At 36.9% G+C, this 14,708-nt stretch overlaps 1 protein-coding gene across 4 annotated transcripts in view; it reads right to left on the bottom strand.

Moving 5' to 3' along the window:
* The window catches only part of FRS2 (fibroblast growth factor receptor substrate 2), a 118,608-nt gene that overhangs the window by 17,091 nt on the left and 86,809 nt on the right, over window positions 1-14,708 (bottom strand). For 2 of the 4 annotated variants that reach the window (XM_036865439.1, XM_036865441.1), the window contains one exon: window positions 13,368-13,471. The exons of the other annotated variants lie outside the window; for them this stretch is intronic. The gene's annotated coding sequence lies outside the window, so the exon portion shown is untranslated. The remainder of the gene's footprint in view (window positions 1-13,367; window positions 13,472-14,708) is intronic. 4 annotated transcript variants of the gene reach the window in all.

The raw sequence follows: 14,708 nt of genomic DNA, 5'->3' as shown, positions 1-14,708 counted from the left end.
TTCTCTGGGTATATGCCCTGTAGTGGGATTGCTGGATCATATGGTAATTCTATTTCTAGTTTTTTAAGGAACCTCCATATTGTTCTCCATAGTGGCTGTATCGATTTACATTCCCACCAACAGTGCAAGAGGGTTCCCTTTTCTCCACACCCTCTCCAGCATTTGTTGTTTGTAGACTTTCTTTTTTTTTTTTTTTTTTAAATTATTATTTAGCTCCTAACTCTTTTTTTTTTTAATTAATTAATTAATTTATGGCTGTGTTGGGTCTTCGTTTCTGTGCGAGGGCTTTCTCCAGTTGCGGCAAGCGGGGGCCCCTCTTCATCGCGGTGCGCGGGCCTCTCACTATCGTGGCCTCTCTTGTTGCGGAGCACAGGCTCCAGATGCGCAGGCTCAGTAGTTGTGGCTCACGGGCCCAGTTGCCCCGCGGCATGTGGGATCTTCCCAGACCGGGGCTCGAACCCGTGTCCGCTGCATTGGCAGGCAGATTCTCAACCACTGCGCCACCAGGGAAGCCCTGTTTGTAGACTTTCTGATGATGCCTATTCTAACTGATGTGAGGTGATACCTCATTGTAGTTTTGATTTGCATTTCTCTAATAATTAGTGATGTTGAGGAGCTTTTCATGTGCTTCTTGGCCATCTGTATGTCTTCTTTGGAGAAATGTCTATTTAGGTCTTCTGCCCATTTTTGGATTGGGTTGTTTCTTTTTTTAATATTGAGCTGCATGAACTGTTTATATATTTTGGAGATTAATCCTTTGTCCATTGATTCACCAGCAAATATTTTCTCCCATTCTGAGGGTTGTCTTTTCGTCTTGTTTATGGTTTCCTTTGCTGTGCAAAAGCTTTGAAGTTTAATTAGGTCCCATTTGTTTATTTTTGTTTTTATTTCCATTACTCTAGGAGGTGGATCAAAAAAGATCTTGCTGTGATTTATGTCAAAGAGTGTTCTTCCTATGCTTTCCTGTAAGAGTTTTATAGTGTCCGGTCTTACATTTAGGTCTCTAATCCGTTTTGAGTTTATTTTTGTGTATGGTGTTAGGGAGTGTTCTAATTTCATTCTTTTACATGTAGCTGTCCAGTTTTCCCAGCACCACTTACTGAAGAGACTGTCTTTTCTCCATTGTATATCCTTGGCTCCTTTGTCATAGATTAGTTGACCATAGGTGCGTGGGTTTATCTCTGGGCTTTCTATCTTGTTCCATTGATCTATGTTTCTGTTTTTGTGCCAGTACCATATTGTCTTGATTACTGTAGCTTTATAGTATAGTCTGAAGTCAGGGAGTCTGATTCCTCCAGCTCCATTTTTTCCCCTCAAGGCTGCTTTGGCTATTCGGGGTCTTTTGTGTCTCGATACAAATTTTAAGATTTTTTGTTCTAGTTCCATAAAAAATGCCATTGGTAATTTGATAGGGATTACACTGAATCTGTAGATTGCTTTGGGTAGTATAGTCATTTTCACAATGTTGATTCTTCCAATCCAAGAACATGGTATATCTCTCCATCTGTTGGTATCATCTTTTATTTCTTTCATCAGTGCCTTATAGTTTTCTGCATACAGATCTTTTGTCTCCCTAGGTAGGCTTATTCCTAGGTATTCTATTCTTTTTGTTGCAGTGGTAAATGGGAGTGTTTCCTTAATTTCTCTTTCAGATTCTTCATCATCAGTGTATAGGAATACAAGAGATTTCTGTGCATTAACTTTGTATCCTACAACTTTACCAAATTCATTGATTAGCTCTAGTAGTTTTCTGGTGGCATCTTTAGGATTCTCTATGTATAGTATCATGTCATCTGCAAACAGTGACAGTTTTACTTCTTCTTTTGCAATTTGTATTCCTTTTATTTGTTTTTCTTCTCTGATTGCCATGGCTAGGACTTCCAAAACTGTGTTGAATAATAGTGGCGAGATTGGACATCCTTGTCTTGTTCTTGATCTTAGAGGAAATTCTTTGTTTTTCACCATTGAGAATGATGTTTGCTGTGGGTTTGTCATATATGGCCTTCATTATGTTGAGGTAGGTTCCCTCTATGCCCACTTTCTGGACAGTTTTTATCATAAATGGGTGTTGAATTTTGTCAAAAGCTTTTTCTGCATCTATTGAGATGATCATATGGTTTTTATTCTTCTATTTGTTAATATGCTGTATCACATTGATTGATTTGCGTATATTGAAGAATCCTCGCATCCCTGGGATAAATCCCACTTGATCATGGTGTATGATCCTTTTAATGTGTTGTTCGATTCTGTTTGCTAGTATTTTGTTGAGGATTTTTGCATCTATATTCAGCAGTGATATTGGTCTGTAATTTTCTTTTTTTGTAGTATCTTTGTCTGGTTTTGGTATCAGGGTGATGGTGGCCTCATAGAATGAGTTTGGGAGTGTTCCTTCCTCTGCAATTTTTTGGAAGAGTTTGAGAAGGATGGGTGTTAGCTCTTCTCTAAATGTTTGATAGAGTTCAACTATGAGGTTATCTGGTCCTGGACTTTTGTTTGTTGGGAGATTTTTAATCACAGTTTCAATTTCATTACTTGTGATTGGTCTGTTCATATTTTCTATTTCTTCCTGGTTCAGTCTTGGAAGGCTATACCTTTCTAAGAATTTGTCCATTTCTTACAGGTTGTCCATTTTATTGGCATAGAGTTGCTTGTAGTAGTCTCTTAGGATGCTTTGTATTTCTGCGGTGTCTGTTGTAGCTTCTCCTTTTTCATTTCTAATTGTATTGATTTGGGTCCTCTCCCTCTTTTTCTTGATGAGTCTGGCTAATAGTTTATCAATTTTGTTTATCTTCTTAAAGAACCAGCTTTTAGTTTTATTGATCTTTGCTACTGTTTTTTTGCTTCTATGTCACTTATTTCTGCTCTCATCTTTATGATTACTTTCCTCCTACTGACTTTGGGTTTTCTTTGTTCTTCTTTGTCTAGTTCCTGTAGGTGTAAGGTTACATTGTTTGAGATTTTTCTTGTTTCTTGAGGTAGGCTTGTATAGCTATAAACTTCCCTCTTAGAACTGCTTTTTTTTTTTAAAAGGTTGACTACTTTTTAAAAAATTTTTATTTATTTATTTATTTATTCATTCATTTATGGCTGTGTTGGGTCTTCGTTTCTGTGCAAGGGCTTTCTCTAGTTGCGGCAAGCGGGGGCCACTCTTCATCGCAGTGCATGGGCCTCTTCACTATCGCGGCCTCTCTTGTTGCGGAGCACAGGCTCCAGACGCGCAGGCTCAGTAGTTGTGGCTCACGGGCCTAGTTGCTCCGCGGCATGTGGGATCCTCCCAGACCAGGGCTCGAACCCGTGTCCTCTGCATTGGCAGGCAGATTCTCAACCACTGCGCCACCAGGGAAGCCCAGAATTGCTTTTGCTGCATCCCATAGGTTTTGGATTGTCGTGTTTTCATTGTCATTTGTCTCTGGGTATTTTTTGATTTCCTCTTTGATTTCTTCAGTGATCTCTTGGTTATTTAGTAACGTATTGTTCAGCCTCCATGTGTTTGTGTTTCTTACATTTTTCCCCGTGTAATTCATTTCTAATCTCATAGCATTGTGGTCAGAAAAGATGCTTGATATGATTTCAATTTTCTTAAATTTACTGAGGCTTCATTTGTGACCCAAGATGTGATCTATCCTGGAGAATGTTCCGTGCGCACTTGAGAAGAAAGTGTAATCTGCTGTTTTTGGATGGAATGTCCTATGAATATCAATTAAATCTATCTGGTCTATTGTGTCATTTAAAGCTTCTGTTTCCTTATTTATTTTCATTTTGGATGATCTGTCCATTGGTGTAAGTGAGGTGTTAAAGTCTCCCACTATTACTGTGTTACTGTCGATTTCCTCTTTTATAGCTGTTAGCAGTTGCCTTATGTATTGAGGTGCTCCTATGTTGGGTGCATATATATTTATAATTGTTATATCTTCTTCTTGGATTGATCCCTTGATCATTATGTAGTGTCCATCCTTGTCTCTTGTAACATTCTTTATTTTAAGGTCTATTTTATCTGGTATGACTATTGCTACTCCAGCTCTCTTTTGATTTCCATTTGCATGGAATATCTTTTTCCATCCCCTCACTTTCAGTCTGAATGTGTCCCTAGGTCTGAAGTGGGTCTCTTGTAGACAGCATATAGATGGGTGTTGTTTTTGTATCCATTCAGCAAGCCTGTGTCTTTTGGTTGGAGCATTTAATCCATTCACGTTTAAGGTAATTATCGATATGTATGTTCCTATGACCATTTTCTTAATTGTTTTGGGTTTATTTTTGTAGGTCCTTTTCTTCTCTTGTGTTTCCCACTTAGAGAAGTTCCTTTAGCATTTGTTGTAGAGCTGGTTTGGTGGTGCTGAATTCTCTTAGCTTTTGCTTGCCTGTAAAGCTTTTGATTTCTCCATCTAATCTGAATGAGATCCTTGCCGGGTAATCTTGGTTGTAGGTTCTTCCCTTTCATCACTTTAAGTATATCATGCCACTCCCTTCTGGCTTGTGGAGTGTCTGCTGAGAAATCAGCTGTTAACCTTATGGGAGTTCCCTTGTATGTTATTTGTCATTTTTCCCTTGCTGCTTTCAATAACTTTTCTTTGTCTTTAATTTTTGCCAATTTACTATGTGTCTTGTTGTGTTTCTCCTTGGGTTTATCCTGTATGGGACTCTCTGCGCTTCCTGGACTTGGGTCGCTATTTCCTTTCCCATGTTAGGCAATTTTTCGACTCCAGTCTCTTCAAATATTTTCTCGGGTCCTTTCTCTCTGTCTTCTCCTTCTGGGACCCCTATAATGTGAATGTTGTTGCGTTTAATGTTGTCCCAGAGGTCTCTTAGGCTGTCTTCATTTCTTTTCATTCTTTTTTCTTTATTCTGTTCCGCAGCAGTGAATTCCACCATTCTGTCTTCCAGGTCACTTATTCGTTCTTCTGCCTCAGTTATTCTGCTATTGATTCCTTCTAGTGTAGTTTTCATTTCAGTTATTGTATTCTTCATCTCTGTTTGTTTGTTCTTTAATTCTTCTAGGTCTTTGTTAAACACTTCTTGCATCTTCTCAATCTTAGCCTCCACTGTTTTTCCAAGGTCCTGGATCATCTTCACTATCATTATTCTGAATTCTTTTTCTGGAAGGTTGCCTATCTCCACTTCATTTAGTTGCTTTTCTGGGGTTTTATCTTGTTCCTTCATCTGGTACATAGCCCTCTGCCTTTTCATCTTGTCTCTCTTTCTCTGAATGTGATTCTTGTTCCACAGGCTGCAGGACTGTAGTTCTTCTTGCTTCTGCTGTCTGCCCTCCAAATAGTCTCATTTTAATCTATATATTAACTTGAGTTAACAAATATGATTGATACCCAAAATGAACATTTCCAAAACCGTGAACCCACACAGAAACAAAATTTTTCGTTCTGGACTTATAACCTGTATATAAAATCAGCGGTTCAGCCAGGTGTTTGCTTACACCCCTTGTGAGCTGCTGCTACACCCCACATTAGGGTGGGCAGCAACCCACTGCCTTTTCCTTAGCTCAGCTTTTTTTTTCTCCAGAAGCTTAACATACATCATGCTTTGCCTCTGGCTTATAAAACTGTCCAGCTAATTCTACCGTAAATCATTTCTCTTATGTGATGTTTGTCTAGCTCTCTCTCTTAAGAGATTTTAGCCAATTAACTAAGAAAAATCTCTCTTCCTCTTTTTATTTGTTCCTCTCATAAGCATCCCACAACCCCTATCTTGAAATGAGTTTATTCATAGTAAATGTGATTAAGAGAAGTGAGAGTGATCCATCTATACCCCTATATCAAGGGAAAGCTTTGAAATGAAGTTAAACATACAAAAGAATCAGTGTGCCAGCATATAAAGCTCTTGAAAATATTAAAAATCCTGTCAGAAACTCTCACCTTCAGATCTTTTTTTTCTTTTTTCTAATTTTTAAAATTGTGGTAAAATACATATAAAGTTTACCATCTTACCTATTTTTAAGCATGCAGTTTAGTAGTGTTAAATATATTCAATATTGTGCAACCAATCTCAAGGACTTTTTCATCTTGCAGAAATGAAACTCTATACCCATTAAATAACAACTCATTTCCCCTCTGCCCAAATCCTGGCAACCACCATTCTACTTTCTGTTTTCATGAGTTTGACTATTCTAAATACCTCATATAACTGAGATTGTACACTATTTATCTGTTTGTGCCTGTCCTGTCTCACTTAGTATAATGTCTTCACAGTTCATCCATGCTGTAACATGTGTCAGAATTCCTTTCCTTTTTAAGACTGAAAAATATTCCACTGAATATATACCAACACTTGCTAATCCATCCATCTGTCAATGGACATTTATCTACGTTCTGGCTATTGGAATAATGCTGCTATGAACATGGATGCACAAATATCTCTCCGAGACCCTGCTTTCAATTATTTTGGATACATACCCAGAAGTGGTACTGCTGAATCATATGGTAGTTCTATTTTTAATCTTTGGAGAAACTTCCATACTGTTTTCCACAGTATATCTTTTTTAGAGAAATGTCTATTCAAGTCCTTTGCCCATTTTTGAATCAGGTTGTTCTTTTGCTGTTGACTTTTAGTATAAGTTCTCTATATATTCTGGATATTAATCCCTTATCAAATATATGATTTGCAAATATTTTCTCCCATTCTGTGGTTGCCTTTTTCACTCTGTTGATAGTTATCTTTTGAAGTAAAAAAATTTTTTTTTATTAAGTCCAATTTGTCTACTTTTGCTTTGGTGCCTGTGCTTTTGGTGTCACATCCAAGAAAGCATTGCCAAATCCACGTTGTGAAGCTTTTGTCCTATGTTTTCTTCTAAGAATCTCATTGTTTTGTGTCTTATATTTAGGTCTTTGATCCAATTTGAGTTAATGTTTTTTTTTTTTTTAAACTTTGGGTTTATTTTATTTATTTATTTATTTATTTATTTATTTATGGCTGTGTTGGGTCTTCGTTTCTGTGCGAGGGCTTTCTCTAGTTGTGGCAAGTGGGGGCCACTCTTCATCGCGGTGCGCGGGCCTCTCATTATCGCGGCCTCTCTTTTTGCGGAGCACAGGCTCCAGACGTGCAGGCTCAGTAGTTGTGGCTCACAGGCCTAGTTGCTCCGCGGCATGTGGGATCTTCCCAGACCAGGGCTCGAACCCGTGTCCCCTGCATTGGCAGGCAGATTCTCAACCACTGCGCCACCAGGGTGAGTTAATGTTTGTATATGGTGTCAGGTAAAGGTCCAAGTTCATCTTTTGCATGCGGATATCCAGTTGTCCCAGAAGCATTTGTTGAAGACTCCTTTCCCCAATGAATGGTCTTTGTACCCTTTTCAAAACTTATCTGACCACATATGTGAGGGTTTATTTCTGGGTTCTCTATTCTATTCCACTGGTCTATATGTCTGTATTTATGCCAGTACCACACTGTTTTGATTATGTGGCTTTGTAGTAAGTTTTGAAATCAAGAATTGTGAGTAATCCAGTTTTAAGACTGTTTTGCCTATCCAGGGTCCCGAGATTCCATATGAATTTCAGGATAGGTTTTCCTGTTTTTGAAAAAAACATCATTGGGATTTTGACAGGTATTGCAATGAATCTGTAAATCTCTTTGCACAGGACTGATATTTTAATAATATTGTATCTTCTAATCCATGAATATGGGATATGTTTATTTATGTCTTCTTTGATTTCTTCAGCAGTATTTTGCAGTTTTCATTGTGTACGTTTTTTAATTCCTAAGTATTCTATTCCTTTTGATGCCACTGTAAAAGGAACTGTTTTTGTAATTTCCTTGTCAGATCGTTCATTGTGAATGTACAGAAATGCCACTAACTTTTACATTTTGACTTTGTATCCTGCTACTTAGCTGAATTCATTTATTAGTTCTGAAAGTATTTTTTGTGTGGAATCTTTAGGGTTTCCCACATATAAGATCATCTTGCCTGCAAACAGATTATTTTACTTCTTTCTTCTCAATTTGGATAACTTTTATTTCTTTTTCTTGCCTAAGTGCTCTGGCTAGAACTTCCACTACCATGTTAAATAAAAGTTGTGAAAGTGGGCATCCTTGCCTTGTTCCTGACCTTAGGGGAAAAGCTTTCAGTCTTTTACTATTGAGAATGATGTCTGCTGTGGGTTTTTCATATATAGCTTTCATTATATTGAGGTGGTTTCCATCTATTCCTAGTTTATTTTAATGCTTTTATCATGAAAAGGTGTTGAATTTTGTCAAATGCTTTTTCTGCATCAATTGAGATGATTGTGTGTTTTTTTCCTTCATTCTGTTAATGTGGTGTATTACACTGATCAATTTTCATGTTGTACCATCCTTGCATTCCAAAAAGAAATCCCACTTTACCATGGTATATAATCCCTTTATTATGTGGATGAATTCAGTTTGCTAGCATTTTGTTGAAGATTTCTGAATCAATGTTTACAAGAGATATTGGTCTATAGTTTTCTTTTCTTGTAATGTCTTTGTCTGACTTTGTTAGCAGGGTAATGCTGGCCTCATAGAATGAATTAGGAAGTGTTCTCTCCTCTTCAATATTTTGGAAAAGTTTGACAGGGACTGATAGTAGTTCTTTAACTAGCAGAATTCACTGGTGAAGCCAGGTCTTTTCTTTTCTTTCTTTTTTTAAAAAATATTTATTTATTTGGCTGTACTGCGTCTTAGCTGCAGCACATGGGATCTTTTAGTTACGGCATGTGGGATCTTTTTTAGTTGCAGCACGTGAACTCTTAGTTGTGACATGGAGACTCTTAGTTGCGGCATGTGGGATCCAGTTCCCTGATGAGGGATTGAACCTGGGTCCCCTGCATTGGGAGCGTGGAGTCTTAGCCACTGGACCACCAGTGAAGTCCCAAGCCAGGGCTTTTCTACTCAAAGAGATTTTTTTATTACTGATTCAATCTCCTTACCTTATAGGTCTATTGTGATTTAGTCTTGGTAGGTTTTGTATTTCTAGGAATTTGTCCATTTCATCTAGGTTCTTCAATTCGTTGGCATACAATTGTTCATAGTACTCTCTTATAATCCTTTTTATTTCAGTAGACTTGATAGTGATGTCACCACTTCCACTTCTGATTTTAGTAATTTGAGTCTTTCCTCCTTTTTTCTTAGTCCACCTAGCCAAAAATTTGTCCATTTTGTTGATGTTTTCAAAGAACAAACTTTTGGTTCACTGACTGTTTTTCTATTCTCTATTTCCTTTCTCTCTCCTTTAATCTTTATTATTTCCTTTCTTCTGCTAGCTTTGGTTTTAGTTTGTTCTTTTTCTAGTTCCTTAAGTTATAAAGCTAGAGATCTTATTTTTTTAACATAAGCATTTATAACTACAAAAATCCCCTTAGCACTGCTTTCATTGTGTCCTATAAGTTTTGGCGTGCTGTGTTTTCATTTTCTTTTGTCTCTAAGTATTTTCTAATTTCCCTTGTGATTTCTTCTTTGATTGGTTGTTTAAAAGTATGTTGTTTACAGACTTACTAGAGAATGGACTTGAGGATATGGGGAGGGGGAAGGGTAAGCTGTGACAAAGTGAGAGAGTGGCATGGACATATATACACTACCAAATGTAAAACAGATAGCTAGTGGGAAGCAGCCGCATAGCATAGGGAGATCAGCTCGGTGCTTTGTGACCACCTAGAGGGGTGGCATAGGGAGGGTGGGAGGGAGGTAGACGCAAGAGGGAAGAGATATGGGAACATATGTATATGTATAACTGATTCACTTTGTTATAAAGCAGAAACTAACACACCATTGTAAAGCAATTATATACTCCAATAAAGATGGTTAAAAAAAAAAAGTATGTTGTTTAATTCCCCCAGTTTTGTGAATTTTCCAGTTTTCCTTCTGTTGTTGATTTCTAACTTCATCCTCTTGTAGTTGGAGATGATACTTTGTATGCTATCTATCTTTTAAAATCTTTTGAGACTTAATTTGTGGCCTAACATATGGTGTATCCCGGAAAATGTTACAACAATATGAGCTTTTAGACTAATAATTTTTTTCCTTTAAATGTATTAATCTTTTAAGTCATGTAGAAAATAAAAAGTTATAAATCTTTGTTACAATAGTACTAGCTTTTATAATTCCCTTTGTATTTACCTTTATTGAGATCTTTATTTCTCCACACAACTTCTAGTTACTGTCTAGTGTCCTTTCATTTCACCTTGCAGAACTCTTGTGCATTTCTTGCAGGGCAGGTCTAGTGGTAATGAACTCCCTCAGCTTTTGTTTACCTGGGGATGTCTTAATTTCTCACTTACTTTTGAAGGACAGTTTTGCCAGATAATAGGATTCTTGATGAACAGACTTTTTCTTTTAGCACTTTGAATATAGCAGCCCACTGCCACCTGGCCTCCGAAGTTTCTGATGAGCAATATGCTAATAATCTTACTGAGAATCCCTTGTATGTGACGATTAGCTTTCTTCTTGCTGCTTTCAAGATTCCTGGTCTTTGTCTTTTGGAAGGTTGATTATAATGTGTCTTGCTCTATGTCTCTTTGACTTAATCTTGCTTGGAGTGCAATGAGCTCCTTGGATGCTTATGTTCATGTCTTTCATCAAATTTGGGAAGTTTTTAACCATTATTTCTTAAAAAGTTCTCTCTGCTCCTTTCTCTCTCTCTCTTCTCTTTCTAGGACTCCCACAATATACAGCTTTCAATATGCTGAGGTGGTTCCATATTTTAGATTCCACATATAAGTGATATCATATAGGATTTATCTTTCTCTTTTTGATTTACTTCACTTAGTATGATAATCTCTAGGTTCATCCACGATGCTGCAAATGGCATTATGTCATTCTTTTTTATGGCTGAGTAGTATGCCATTGTGCATATATACCACACCTTCTTTATCTATTCATCTGTCGATGGACATTTAGGTTGCTTACACGTCTTGGTTATTGTAAATAGTGCTGCTCTGATCATTGGGGTTCATGTATCTTTTTGAATTAGAGTTTTCTCTGGATATACAGCCAGGAGTGAGATTGCTGGATCATATAAGGGTGCCAGTCTTTTAAATTTCCTGGAAGTCACTTTAGCAGGTGGGGGAGGGGCTTGCAACAATAGGGTATGTGCAACAACAATAGCTGCCCACCTCTCTGTCTGCACCTCTCTGACCAGAAGCAGCAATCTCTGATCCAGGTACAGATCCTTAATATTTGGAGAAGAGGGTACTTTCTGCCTCCACCGGCTCCAAAAGCTGTGTGAGAGCTGCACAAAGGTGGCAGCAGAGAATGGCTGCATTTTTACATCTGAGCCTTTTCCTGACAGTTGCAAGTCTTCAACAGCTCCACAGTTCCAAAATAGTTACATCAGATTCTACCACTGTATTTGTTATCTAGGTGGGGAGACAGACTCCTGATGCCTCCTACTCCATCTTCCCAGAATCCTCTCCAGGCCTGTTTTTGGGGATCAGTATATATTCAGTTTCATTGTTTTAAATTACTTTATTAGCAGTGCCAGAGTGCTGTGACGTTTTTGCTTGCTTTTTACTGCGTTCAGTGCAAATATACACATATCAGTTATATCAGGAATTACAAGAATTTATGTGCCTCATTTAAAAGGATACTTTCTGTAAGAAAATACATTCTGAGTTCCAAACAACTGATATACCACAGCACTCCTGGAACGAACACAACCCAATGGACTGAGGATATCTTGTCTTGACTTTGGAACATGAATGCCTCAGGTATCCACTTTGGTTTCTTCTGACTAGTGGAAGGCTTAGAACTGAAAGGTGATTGGGAGGTAGTGAGAGGGAAGAGGTAGTTTTAGCCACTATATAGAGCTATAATCTTGTTGTAACATGGATGTTTTTCTATAAAACAGGTATATATATATATCATCAACTATGAGTTTATACTCAAGAAGAATACAATTTTACCAGGAAAATTATCAAAAAGCTAAAAATTACAGTAAATACAGTCTATTAACACCTTATTTTTTTATAGCAAACTGATTTTAAAGCCCCTACTTTATACCAGACATAGATTCACACTTGGATTATCTCAATCCATACAACCACCCTATGAGGTAGGTACTATCATTATTTCTTTGTAGCAAATAAGGAAACCAAGGCTTGAAGAGGCTAGGTAGCTTTTCCAAGGTTAACAGCTGATAAGAAGAAGTATCACTTAGTATGATAATCTCTAGGTTAATCCACGATGCTGCAAATGGCAGAGATGGCACGATGCCAGAATTAAATCCAGATCTGACTACAAAGCCCAAGTTCTTATTAATTAATATATGTAAAAAGCTTAAAACAGAGCTCAGCATATAGTAAGCATGTAGTAAATGCAAGCTATTGAAATGGTAACAAAACTTTATTATAAAACAATACTGTATGCCTTTGGCACTCAGTCAAAATTTCTATGCCTAAAATTTCTCATTTATAAGATTAGGACACCTATTTCACAGAGTTATTGTGAAAACCAAATAAATTCTGGCTATAAAGGCATTTAGAAAAATATACAGCGTTTAGAAAGACAGGCATTATTATATCATCACTACATGTAAAATCCTGTCTCTTATATCACAAAGAAGGCTTTTGCACTGTAAGCACAAAAGCCTACAATTTAAGCGCCATCCTCATAACAAGAGTTACATTAATAAATTTAGTAAAGCTGTCCTAAATTATTCCAATATGATTCTTGCAGAATGACAAGCAAAGAGAACACTGAACTCTATTCACTAGCATGATTATAAATCTGTTGCTCAAGAAGGTATATTTGCTCTTTCAGTTCACTAGCACGGAGGGTGAATTTGGCTTATACTACAGTAGTTCTGTTCAAATACAGCCAGGACAGAATATCTATAGTTAGAAGCATAGCAATATAACTCTATATATTGGGCACAGCTAACTGCCATATTTAATTTTATTAAGACAATCAAGAGAATAGCATTCAAAAACCTTGTTCTTTGTGTAAGTGGTCTGGTTGATTGTTTTTAAACTATGTGGGTAGGTCTTTTTTTTTTTATTGATATACCTTAGTTTTCTGTTTATTTCTAACACTGCTAAGGATTTTTTATTATTTATATTACTCTAAGAAAGAGAAGTTAAAAAAAAAAAGGCTAAGGAGGGAGATTCTCAGTATATTCTGCTAGTCACTAAACCAGAGCCATTCTGTAAAAAGTAAGGATACATGCAACATAGTTTCCTTGGTTAGCTGAAATTTTAAAATATATATGTACACAGTAAGCCAAAAAGTACCCAAGTATTTTTAAGCATCTATCCATGAATATGGTTGTATCTGCATACCTCTAAATAGATTTTCTTCCTTTAAGTTGTTTATTCTACTAAGGGCAGTGTTGGTGAACCACTTTGCAATTCACAACCCTCCATGAACTCCCCCTTTTTTTAACTCTCAAAAAAATCAATTACATTACTTACAAATCACTTCAATATCTGGTACTTTATTTTCTGGAAACTCTTTATGTCTAATCTAAATTCCTTGTACTGCAATTTAAACCAGATTCCTCTCATTTTTGTTTTTTCTGTAAGAGACAAGTAAAACCAGGATGATCAAGAAAGATTAAGCACATGCTTATGTATATTTAAACTGCCACCAATTCATTTTCCTATGGATAAACCTAAAATATTAGTAAACATTTCTTTATTTTAGACAGTTTTTGAATTAAGCTAACAAAAGCTTACTTGTAAATAAAAATGATTGTAAACAGCTATCAATATTAAGGAGAGAATAAAAAATGAGTTCATTCATTTCTCCATCTATACATTAAAGCATTCAACAACTATTTTCTGAGTACCAACTCTCTTTGCCAGGCACTGAGTTAAATGTTAAAGAAATAAAGAGGACATACACATTCCCTGATTCTAAGGAGCTTACTGTTTAGTGAGGGAGGCAGACAAGCAAAGGAATACATGGCAGAGTTACAGGTTCATGTATCCATGTGCCAGTGCCATCAGAACATTTAACTCAGAGCAGAAGGAAAGAGAAGTGATCAAGGAGCCTTCCTAGCAAAGGTGACCACTAAGTCAAGTCCTGAAAGACGGATGGGAGTTTTCTATGGCAAGGGCAATCCAAATGAAGAACAGTGCATACTAAAGCACAGAAACCTAAAAGAACATGGCAGCCTCCAGAACCAAATAGTTCCTTTTAGTTGGAATGTATGGTATGCATGGGAAAATAGTAGGAGATAGGCAGGAAGGTAGGCTCATGCCATTTCATGAAGCGCCAGTTTGCACTGTTGAGGACAGTTCACATTTTCCCTTACAATCTTAAAGACACCACTAATGTCCTACCAAAATACTTTCCTATAGAAGCATAAAGTCTAGAATATATACAAGGAGAACATCTAATTCCTAAGAATAAAATTAATGGTGTTTTACTATGATGCCTAAAGTCTAACCTACAAGTCACAGCATCTATCTATAAACATAAACATTCTCCCAACAGTGTCCAGACCTGCAGTGAGTGTCATTATAAGATGATGACCTGAACCTCGGATTCCCTTCTTTCATTTCTGGAAAATGTTACCCACTTTAACCTCATATTTCACACTGAATTTGACAAAGTCACTTTCAATTATGCATTTGGGTTTTTAGAACAGAAATCCAAGAATCTGTATGTATATCTTTATCTACCATCTATATTTCTATCAATCAAGAAGTGTGTGTGTGTGCGTGTGTGTGTGTGTTTAGCAAATACTGAGAAAATGGTACTAAAATGGCTTATGATATAAACCACAACTTTTACCTTTAATAACACCA

Source organism: Balaenoptera musculus, chromosome 10, assembly GCF_009873245.2.
Source record: "Balaenoptera musculus isolate JJ_BM4_2016_0621 chromosome 10, mBalMus1.pri.v3, whole genome shotgun sequence".
NCBI lineage: Eukaryota > Metazoa > Chordata > Mammalia > Artiodactyla > Balaenopteridae > Balaenoptera > Balaenoptera musculus.
The sequence above is the reverse complement of the archived record's forward strand: the minus strand, read 5'-3'. Positions and strand labels throughout refer to the sequence as shown.